This window comes from Sardina pilchardus, chromosome 12 (assembly GCF_963854185.1).
Source record: "Sardina pilchardus chromosome 12, fSarPil1.1, whole genome shotgun sequence".
Lineage (NCBI taxonomy): Eukaryota > Metazoa > Chordata > Actinopteri > Clupeiformes > Clupeidae > Sardina > Sardina pilchardus.
Genome location: NC_085005.1, coordinates 216,501 through 228,727, shown reverse-complemented (window position 1 = coordinate 228,727; position 12,227 = coordinate 216,501).

Genomic DNA, 12,227 nt, shown 5'->3' with positions numbered 1-12,227 from the left:
TATAGCTGCAAGCAGCAATGAAGGGGCCAAGCAGTAGGCCGGAGTAACCACGGCAACCCGACGCTATTAGCTCAATGCCGCAATGAGACATGAAGCCGTAAGCAGTCAGAGCAAGTTTCATGTCTAACACGTCAAAAGCTACAAGCCAACTTGCATTTTTGCTAATTGCAGCTATCCTAAAGGTCAAAGGTCACCAAATGTCTTGGGCGTCCTCACTATTGATTCACGAGTCCATATACTAACTTTGGTTTTGATAGATTCAAAGGTTGCTGAGAAATGAGCTCACTTCCTGTTTGGCGGCTTCACACCCCAGAGGTCAAAGGTCACCAAATTTCATGGGCATCGTCCCGATTGGATCCCGAGTCCATATACCAAGTTTGGTTTTGATAGATGCAAAGGCTGCTAAGATATGTGCTCACTTCCTGTTTAGCGGCTTCGCCGCGAATTTCGATTGGCTGCGACGGGCAAACGCTTCTGTCAATTGTTACAGAAATCAAAACACTAACAAGGCATGGTCTGAAGATGGTCTGTGCCAATTTCGGTGAGGATCAGTTGAAATTTGTGACATAGGGAAATTTGTTAGTGTTTTTAATTAAATCCAATATGGCGGCCGAATCAATTATGTTGATGTCATAAGTTGCCATCTGTCCACATGAGGATCTTCCACAGTATTACTAGACATCACTAATATATTGTAATTCTAAGCACAACAGCAGTTATAGGCCAAAAAGCATGTATCTGAATTACAGCGCCCCCTAGAGGTCAAAGGTCGCCAAATTTCTTGAGCGTCCTTCCGATGGCGTCACGAGTCCATGTACTAAGTTTGGTTTTGATGCGTGCAAGGGTTGCTGAAATATGAGCCCACTTCCTGTTTGGCGGCTTCGCCGTGAATTTTGATTCGCTGTTGTGGGCGAACGGTAATACTTCCGGAGACAAAAAGCAATGCATTGGCAAAACACATTCTGTGGATGCTTTGTGTCAAGTTTGGTGTCGGTCGGACAAAATTTGTGAGAGGAGTAGGCTTTCAAGTGTTTTTGATGAAATCCAAAATGGCGGAAAATCCATCATGGCGGAAAATGACGTCACAGGGTGCGTTGAACTCGGGCAGGTCCAAGGATTCCAACAATACGCGATTTTTGAAAATCGGACCAACGGGTCAAAAGTTACGTGCTTGAACGCACGTCCAACTTTGGCCTGTTGGTGGCGCTAGAGTGTATGAGGTGCCGACATGAAATTTGGTGTCATGAATCATGGGACTGTCCTTAATAGGTGTGCCAAATTTCACAACTTTTTACCAGTCGGTTCTATGGGCTGCCATTGACTCCCATGGCGGATTCATAATAATAATAATAAGAAAACTAACAATAACAATAGGTGCCTTCGCAGCTTCGCTGCTTGGCCCCTAAATATAGCTGCAAGCAGCAATGAAGGGGCCAAGCAGTAGGCCGGAGTAACCACGGCAACCCGACGCTATTAGCTCAATGCCGCAATGAGACATGAAGCCGTAAGCAGTCAGAGCAAGTTTCATGTCTAACACGTCAAAAGCTACAAGCCAACTTGCATTTTTGCTAATTGCAGCTATCCTAAAGGTCAAAGGTCACCAAATGTCTTGGGTGTCCTCACTATTGATTCACGAGTCCATATACTAACTTTGGTTTTGATAGATTCAAAGGTTGCTGAGAAATGAGCTCACTTCCTGTTTGGCGGCTTCACACCCCAGAGGTCAAAGGTCACCAAATTTCATGGGCATCGTCCCGATTGGATCCCGAGTCCATATACCAAGTTTGGTTTTGATAGATGCAAAGGCTGCTAAGATATGTGCTCACTTCCTGTTTAGCGGCTTCGCCGCGAATTTCGATTGGCTGCGACGGGCAAACGCTTCTGTCAATTGTTACAGAAATCAAAACACTAACAAGGCATGGTCTGAAGATGGTCTGTGCCAATTTTGGTGAGGATCAGTTGAAATTTGTGACCTAGGGAAATTTGTTAGTGTTTTTAATTAAATCCAATATGGCGGCCGAATCAATTACGTTGATGTCATAAGTTGCCATCTGTCCACATGAGGATCTTCCACAGTATTACTAGACATCACTAATATATTGTAATTCTAAGCACAACAGCAGTTATAGGCCAAAAAGCATGTTTCTGAATTACAGCGCCCCCTAGAGGTCAAAGGTCGCCAAATTTCTTGAGCGTCCTTCCGATGGAGTCACGAGTCCATGTACTAAGTTTGGTTTTGATGCGTGCAAGGGTTGCTGAAATATGAGCCCACTTCCTGTTTGGCGGCTTCGCCGTGAATTTTGATTCGCTGTTGTGGGCGAACGGTAATACTTCCGGAGACAAAAAGCAATGCGTGGGCAAAACACATTCTGTGGATGCTTTGTGTCAAGTTTGGTGTCGGTCGGACAAAATTTGTGAGAGGAGTAGGCTTTCAAGTGTTTTTGATGAAATCCAAAATGGCGGAAAATCCATCATGGCGGAAAATGACGTCACAGGGTGCGTTGAACTCGGGCAGGTCCAAGGATTCCAACAATACGCGATTTTTGAAAATCGGACCAACGGGTCAAAAGTTACGTGCTTGAACGCACGTCCAACTTTGGCCTGTTGGTGGCGCTAGAGTGTATGAGGTGCCGACATGAAATTTGGTGTCATGAATCATGGGACTGTCCTTAATAGGTGTGCCAAATTTCACAACTTTTTACCAGTCGGTTCTATGGGCTGCCATTGACTCCCATGGCGGATTCATAATAATAATAATAAGAAAACTAACAATAACAATAGGTGCCTTCGCAGCTTCGCTGCTTGGCCCCTAAATATAGCTGCAAGCAGCAATGTGGGGGCCAAGCAGTAGGCCGGAGTAACCACGGCAACTCGACGCTGTTGGCTCAATGCGGCAATGAGACATATGGCCGTAAGCAGTCAGAACAAGTTTCATGTCAAACACGTCAAAAGTTACAAGCCAACTTGCATTTTTGCTAATTGAAGCTATCCTAAAGGTCAAAGGTCACCAAATTTCTTGAGCGTCCTCAGGATCGGGTCACGAGTCCATGCACTAAGTTTGGTTTTGATAGATTCAAAGGTTGCTGAGATATGAGCTCACTTCCTGTTTGGTGGCTTCATACCCTCGAGGTCAAAGGTCACCAAATTTATTGGGCTTCGTCCCAATTGGGTCACAAGTCCATATACTAAGTTTGGTGTTGATAGATGCAAAGGCAGCTAAGATATGGGCTCATTTCCTGTTTGGCGGCTTCGCCGCGAATTTCGATTGGCTGCGACGGGCAAACGCTTCTGTCAATTGTTACAGAAATCAAAACACTAACAAGGCATGGTCTGAAGATGGTCTGTGCCAATTTTGGTGAGGATCAGTTGAAATTTGTGACCTAGGGAAATGTGCTAGTGTTTTTTTTTAAGTCCAATATGGCGGCCGAATCAATTAGGTTGATGTCACAAGTTGTCATCTGTCCACATAAGGATCTTCCACAGTATTACTAGACATCACTAATATATTGTAATTCTAAGCACAACAGCAGTTATAGGCCAAAAAGCATGTTTCTGAATTACAGCGCCCCCTAGAGGTCAAAGGTCGCCAAATTTCTTGAGCGTCCTTCCGATGGAGTCACGAGTCCATGTACTAAGTTTGGTTTTGATGCCTGCAAGGGTTGCTGAAATATGAGCCCACTTCCTGTTTGGCGGCTTCGCCGTGAATTTTGATTCGCTGTTGTGGGCGAACGGTAATACTTCCGGAGACAAAAAGCAATGCGTTGATAAGGCATCATCTGAGGATGCTCCATGTAAAGTTTGGTGTCGGTCGGACAAAATTTGTGACCCCTGATACATTTTGAGTGTTTTTGACAAAATCCAAAATGGCGGGAAATCCATCATGGCGGAAAATGACGTCACAGGGTGCGTTTAACTCGGGCTGGTCCAAGGATTCCAAAGATACCTGGTTTTTGAAAATTGGCCCAAGGGTTCAAAAGTTACGTGCGTGAACACATGTCCAACTTTGACCTGTTGGTGGCGCTAGAGGGTTCGAGGTGCCGACATGAAATTTGGTGACATGAATCATGGGACTGTCCCTAATCAGTGTGCCAAATTTCACAACTTTTCACCAGTCGGTTCTATGGGCTGCCATTGACTCCCATGGCGGATTCATAATAATAATAATAATAAGAAAACTTTGTAACACAATGGGGTCCTCGCAGCTTCGCTGCTTGGCCCCCAAATATAGCTGCAAGCAGCAATGTGGGGGCCAAGCAGTAGGCCGGAGTAACCACGGCAACTCGACGCTGTTGGCTCAATGCGGCAATGAGACATATGGCCGTAAGCAGTCAGAACAAGTTTCATGTCAAACACGTCAAAAGTTACAAGCCAACTTGCATTTTTGCTAATTGAAGCTATCCTAAAGGTCAAAGGTCACCAAATTTCTTGAGCGTCCTCAGGATCGGGTCACGAGTCCATGCACTAAGTTTGGTTTTGATAGATTCAAAGGTTGCTGAGATATGAGCTCACTTCCTGTTTGGTGGCTTCATACCCTCGAGGTCAAAGGTCACCAAATTTATTGGGCTTCGTCCCAATTGGGTCACAAGTCCATATACTAAGTTTGGTGTTGATAGATGCAAAGGCAGCTAAGATATGGGCTCATTTCCTGTTTGGCGGCTTCGCCGCGAATTTCGATTGGCTGCGACGGGCAAACGCTTCTGTCAATTGTTACAGAAATCAAAACACTAACAAGGCATGGTCTGAAGATGGTCTGTGCCAATTTTGGTGAGGATCAGTTGAAATTTGTGACCTAGGGAAATGTGTTAGTGTTTTTTTTTAAGTCCAATATGGCGGCCGAATCAATTAGGTTGATGTCACAAGTTGTCATCTGTCCACATAAGGATCTTCCACAGTATTACTAGACATCACTAATATATTGTAATTCTAAGCACAACAGCAGTTATAGGCCAAAAAGCATGTTTCTGAATTACAGCGCCCCCTAGAGGTCAAAGGTCGCCAAATTTCTTGAGCGTCCTTCCGATGGAGTCACGAGTCCATGTACTAAGTTTGGTTTTGATGCCTGCAAGGGTTGCTGAAATATGAGCCCACTTCCTGTTTGGCGGCTTCGCCGTGAATTTTGATTCGCTGTTGTGGGCGAACGGTAATACTTCCGGAGACAAAAAGCAATGCATTGATAAGGCATCATCTGAGGATGCTCCATGTAAAGTTTGGTGTCGGTCGGACAAAATTTGTGACCCCTGATACATTTTGAGTGTTTTTGACAAAATCCAAAATGGCGGGAAATCCATCATGGCGGAAAATGACGTCACAGGGTGCGTTTAACTCGGGCTGGTCCAAGGATTCCAAAGATACCTGGTTTTTGAAAATTGGCCCAAGGGTTCAAAAGTTACGTGCGTGAACACATGTCCAACTTTGACCTGTTGGTGGCGCTAGAGGGTTCGAGGTGCCGACATGAAATTTGGTGACATGAATCATGGGACTGTCCCTAATCAGTGTGCCAAATTTCACAACTTTTCACCAGTCGGTTCTATGGGCTGCCATTGACTCCCATGGCGGATTCATAATAATAATAATAAATATAGCTGCAAGCAGCAATGTGGGGGCCAAGCAGTAGGCCGGAGTAACCACGGCAACTCGACGCTGTTGGCTCAATGCGGCAATGAGACATATGGCCGTAAGAAGTCAGAACAAGTTTCATGTCTAACACGTCAAAAGTTACAAGCCAACTTGCATTTTTGTTAATTGAAGCTATACTAAAGGTCAAAGGTCACCAAATTTCTTGAGCGTCCTCACGATCGGGTCACGAGTCCATGCACTAAGTTTGGTTTTGATAGATTCAAAGGTTGCTGAGATATGAGCTCACTTCCTGTTTGGCGGCTTCATACCCTCGAGGTCAAAGGTCACCAAATTTCTTGGGCTTCGTCCAAATTGGGTCACAAGTCCATATACTAAGTTTGGTGTTAATAGATTCAAAGGCAGCTAAGATATGGGCTCATTTCCTGTTTGGCGGCTTCACCGCAAATTTCGATTGGCTGCGACGGGCAAACGCTTCTGTCAATTGTTACAGAAATCAAAACACTTACAAGGCATGGTCTGAAGATGGTCTGTGCCAATTTTGGTGAGGATCAGTTGAAATTTGTGACCTAGGGAAATGTGTTAGTGTTTTTGATTAAGTCCAATATGGCGGCCGATTCAATTAGGTTGATGTCACAAGTTGTCATCTGTCGACATAAGTATCTTCCAACGTATTACAAGACATCACTAGTACATTGTAATTCTAAGCACAACAGCAGTTATAGGCCAAAAAGCATGTTTCTGAATAACAGCGCCTCCTAGAGGTCAAAGGTCACCAAATTTCTTGAGCGTCCTCCTGATGGAGTCACAAGTCCATGTACTAAGTTTGGTTTTGATGCGTGCAAGGTTTGCTGAAATATGAGCCAACTTCCTGTTTGGCGGCTTCGCCACGAATTTCGATTAGCTGTTTTGAGCAAACGGTAATATTTCCGGAGAAAAAAAGCAATGCATTGGCAAAGCATATTCTGTGGATTTGCCACGTCAAGTTTGGTGTTGGTCGGACAAAATTTGTGAGAGGAGTAGGCTCTCAAGTGTTTTTGATGAAATTCAAAATGGCGGAAAATCCATCATGGCGGAAAATGACATCATAGGGTGCGTTGAACTCGGGCAGGTCCAAGGATTCCAATGATACCTGACTTTTGAAAATCGGATCAACGGGTCAAAAGTTACGTGCATGAAGGCACCTCTAACTTTGACCTGTTGGTGGCGCTAGAGGGTTCGAGGTGCCGACATAAAATTTGGTGACATGAATAATGGGACTGTCCCTAATCAGTGTGCCAAATTTTACAACTTTTCACCAGTCGGTTCTATGGGCTGCCATTGACTCCCATGGCGGATTCATAATAATAATAAGAAAACAGAGTAACACAATGGGGTCCTCGCAGCTTCGCTGCTTGGCCCCCAAATATAGCTGCAAGCAGCAATGTGGGGGCCAAGCAGGCATGTCAAAAAGGCCAGAGTTGCCACGGTCACTCAATGCAGTTACGTCTGGTATGTAGTTTTAAGCAGTCACAAGAATGTTGATGTCAAACAACCCAAGATTGGCCGAGATACGAGCCCATTTCCTGTTCGGCGGCTTCGCCGCCAATTTCGATTGGCTGTTGCGGGTGAACGGTTTAAGATATCATTCTGAAAAGCAAGGTCTATATTAGACTCGGGCTGAAGATCATCTGTGTGAAGTTTCGTGAAGATCGGAAGCATTATGCGACCTGTGGAAATGTTTAAGGGATTTTGATTAAATCCAATATGGCGGCCGAATTAAATATGATGATGTCACAAATTGAATTGGGTCATCCTAAGGACCTTCAACAGTATAACCAGGCACCAGTAGCAAGTTTTAATTTCAAACACATCAACAGCTACAGGCCAAAATGCCTTTTTGCTAATTGCAGCACTCCCTAGGGGTCAAAGGTCACCAAATTTCTTGAGCCTCCTTCTGAAGGGGTCATGAGTCAATGCACCAAGGTTGGTTTTGATGCGTGTAAAGGTTGCTGAAATATGAGCCCACTTCCTGTTTGGCGGCTTCGCCACGAATTTTGATTGGCTGTTATGGGCGAACGATAACAGTTCCGAAGACAAAAAGCACGAGCCGTATTTGTCTTGGTCTGAAGATGCTCTCTGTCAAATTTGGTGAAAATCAAAGAAATATTGTGACCTCCAATACATTTTAAGTGTTTTTGATAAAATCCAAAATGGCGGAAAATCCATCATGGCGGAAAATGACGTCATAGGGTGCGTTGAACTCGGGCAGGTCCAAGGATTGCATAGATTCATGATTTTTGAAAATTGGCCCAAGGGGTCAAAAGTTACTGGCGTGAACGCACATCCAACTTTGACCCGTTGGTGGCGCTAGAGGGCTTGAGCTGCCGATGTGAAACTTGATCAAAAGAATATTCAGTCTGTCCCTAATCAGTGTGCCAAATTTCACAACTTTTCCGTAGTCGGTTCTATGGGCTGCCATTGGTTTCAATGCACAGAGGAATAATAATAGTTTATAATAAGAAAACTAACAAACACAATGGGGTCCTCGCAGCTTCGCTGCTTGGCCCCCAAATATAGCTGCAAGCAGCAATGTGGGGGCCAAGCAGGCAGGACAAAAAGGCCAGAGTTGCCACGGTAACTCGATGCTGTTACGTCAGGTATGTAGTTTTAAGCATTCACAAGAAGTTTGATGTCAAACAACCCAAGAATGCCCGAGATGCAAGCCCACTTCCTGTTTGGCGGCTTCGCCGTCGATTTCGATTGGCTGTTGCGGGCGAACAGTTTAAGATATCGTTCCGAAAAGCAAGGCTTATATTAGACTCGGGCTGATGATCATCTGTGTGAAGTTTCGTGAAGATCGGACACATTTTCCGACCTGTGGAAATGTTTAAGGGGTTTTGATTAAATCCAATATGGCTGCCGAATCAAATATGATGATGTCACAAATTGAGCTGGGTCAGCATAAGGACCTCCAACAGTATAACCAGTCACCAGTAGCAAGTTTAAATTCCAAACACATCAACAGGTACAGGCCAAAATGCCTTTTTGCTAATTGCAGCGCCCCCTAAAGGTCAAATGTCACCAAATTTCTTGAGCCTCCCCCTGATGGGGTCCTGAGTATATATACCAAGTTTGGTTTTGATGCGTGCAAGGGTTGCTGAGATATGAGCCCACTTCCTGTTTGGCGGCTTCGCCACGAGTTTCGATTGGCTGTTATGGGCTAACGGTAAAAGTTCCGAAGACGAAAAGCACGAGCTGAATTTGTCTTGGTCTGAAGATGCTCTGTGCCAAATATGGTGAAAATCAGATACAAATTGTGACCTCCAATACATTTTAAGTGTTTTTGATAAAATCCAAAATGGCGGAAAAACCATCATGGCGGAAAATGACGTCACAGGGTGCGTTGAACTTGGGCTGGTCCAAGGATTCCATAGATACCTGGTTTTTTAAAATTGGCCCAAGGGTTCAAAAGTTACGTGTGTGAACGCACGTCCAACTTTGACCTATTGGTGGCGCTAGAGCGCTTGAGCTGCCGACGTGACACTTGGTCACAGTCATCATCAGACTGTCCCCAATCAGTGTGCCAAATTTCACAACTTTTGACCAGTCAGTTCTATTGGTTGCCATTGACTTCAATGCACAGAAGAATAATAATAGTTTATAATAATAATAATAGTAAGAAAACTAACAAACACAATGGGGTCCTCGCAGCTTCGCTGCTTGGCCCCCAAATATAGCTGCAAGCAGCAATGTGGGGGCCAAGCAGTAGGCCGGAGTAACCACGGCAACTCGACGCTGTTGGCTCAATGCGGCAATGAGACATATGGCCGTAAGCAGTCAGAACAAGTTTCATGTCTAACACGTCAAAAGTTACAAGCCAACTTGCATTTTTGCTAATTGAAGCTATCCTAAAGGTCAAAGGTCACCAAATTTCTTGAGCGTCCTCAGGATCGGGTCACAAGTCCCTGCACTAAGTTTGGTTTTGATAGATTCAAAGGTTGCTGAGATATGAGCTCACTTCCTGTTTGGCGGCTTCATACCCTCGAGGTGAAAGGTCACCAAATTTATTGGGCTTCGTCCCAATTGGGTCACAAGTCCATATACTAAGTTTGGTGTTGATAGATGCAAAGGCAGCTAAGATATGGGCTCACTTCCTGTTTGGCGGCTTCACCGCGAATTTCGATTGGCTGCGACGGGCAAACGCTTCTGTCAATTGTTACAGAAATCGAAACACTAACAAGGCATGGTCTGAAGATGGTCTGTGCCAATTTTGGTGAGGATCAGTTGAAATTTGTGACCTAGGGAAATGTGTTAGTGTTTTTGATTAAGTCCAATATGGCGGCCGAATCAATTAGGTTGATGTCACAAGTTGTCATCTGTCGACATAAGTATCTTCCAAAGTATTACTAGACATCACTAGTACATTGTAATTCTAAGCACAACAGCAGTTATAGGCCAAAAAGCATGTTTCTGAATAACAGCGCCTCCTAGAGGTCAAAGGTCACCAAATTTCTTGAGCGTCCTCCTGATGGAGTCACAAGTCCATGTACTAAGTTTGGTTTTGATGCGTGCAAGGTTTGCTGAAATATGAGCCAACTTCCTGTTTGGCGGCTTCGCCACGAATTTCGATTCGCTGTTTTGAGCAAACGGTAATACTTCCGGAGAAAAAAAGCAATTCGTTGGCAATACATATTCTGCGGATTCTCCACGTCAAGTTTGGTGTCGGTCGGAAAAAATTTGTGAGAGGAGTAGGCTCTCAAGTGTTTTTGATGAAATCCAAAATAGCGGAAAATCCATCATGGCGGAAAATGACGTCATAGGGTGCGTTGAACTCGGGCAGGTCCAAGGATTCCAATGATACCTGACTTTTGAAAATCGGATCAACGGGTCAAAAGTTACGTGCATGAAGGCACCTCTAACTTTGACCTGTTGGTGGCGCTAGAGGGTTCGAGGTGCCGACATGAAATTTGGTGACATGAATCATGGGACTGTCCCTAATCAGTGTGCCAAATTTCACAACTTTTCACCAGTCGGTTCTATGGGCTGCCATTGACTTCCATGGCGGAGGAATAATAATAAATATAGCTGCAAGCAGCAATGTGGGGGCCAAGCAGGCAGGACAAAAAGGCCAGAGTTGCCATGGTAACTGAATGTTGTTACGTCAGGTATGTAGTTCTAAGCAGTCACAAGAATTTTGATGTCAAACAACCCAAGATTGGCCGAGATGCAAGCCCACATCCTGTTTGGCGGCTTCGCCGCTATTTTCGATTTGCTGTTGCGGCAGAGCAGTTTAAGACATCATTACGAAAACCAAGGCCTATATTGGGCTCGGGCTGAAGATCATCCGTGTGAAGTTTCGTGCAGATCGGATAAACTTTGTGACCTGTGGAAATGTTTAGGGGGTTTTGATTAAATCCAATATGGCGGCCGAATCAAATAGGTTCATGTCACAAATTGAGCTGGGTCAGCCTAAGGACCTCCCACAGTATAACCAGACACCAGTAGCATGTTTAAATTCCAAACAAATCAACAGCTACAGGCCAAAATGTCTTTTTACTAGTTGCAGCGCCCCCTAGAGGTCAAAGGTCACCAAATTTCTTGAGCCTCCTCCTGATGGGGTCCTGAGTCCATGCACCAAGTTTGGTTTTGATGCGTGCAAGGGTTGCTGAAATATGAGCCCACTTCCTGTTTGGCGGCTTCGCCGTGAATTTTGATTGGCTGTCACAGGCCAACGGTTAAAGTTCCGAAGACAAAAAGCACGAGCTGTATTTGTCTTGCTCTGAAGATGATCTGTGTCAAATTTGGTGAAAATCAGAGAAAAATTGTGACCTCCAATACATTTTAAGTGTTTTTGATAAAATCCAAAATGGCGGAAAATCCATCATGGCGGAAAATGACGTCATAAGGTGCGTTGAACTCGGGCTGGTCCAAGGATTACATAGATACCTAGTTTTTGAAAATTGGCCCAAGGGTTCAAAAGTTACGTGCGTGAACGCACGTCCAACTTTGAGCTGTTGGTGGCGCTAGAGAGTTTGAGCTGCCAACATGAAACTTGGTGTAAAGAATATTCAGACTGTCCCCAATCAGTGTGCCAAATTTCAAAACTTTCCCGTAGTCGGTTCTATGGGCTGCCATTGGTTTCAATGCACAGAGGAATAATAATAGTTTATAATAATAATAAGAAAACTAACAAACACAATGGGGTCCTCGCAGCTTCGCTGCTTGGCCCCCAATAAATATAGCTGCAAGCAGCAATGAAGGGGCCAAGCAGTAGGCCAGAGTAACCACGGCAACTCGACGCTGTTAGCTCAATGGGACATTATGGCCGTAAGCAGTCAGAGCAAGTTTCATGTCTAACACGTGAAAAGTTACAGGCCAACTTGCATTTTTGCTAATTGCAGGTATCCTAAAGGTCAAAGGTCACCAAATGTCTTGGGCGTCCTCATGATCGGTTCACGAGTCCATAAGTCCAAGTTTGGTTTTGATAGGTTCAAAGGTTGCTGAGATATGAGCGAACTTCCTGTTTGGCGGCTTCGCACCCCAGAGGTCAAAGGTCACCAAACTGCTTGGACGTCCTCCCGATGGGATCCCAAGTCCATATGCCAAGTTTGGTTTTGATAGACGCAAAGGCTGCTGAGATCTGAGCTCACTTCCTGTTTGGCGGCTTCGCC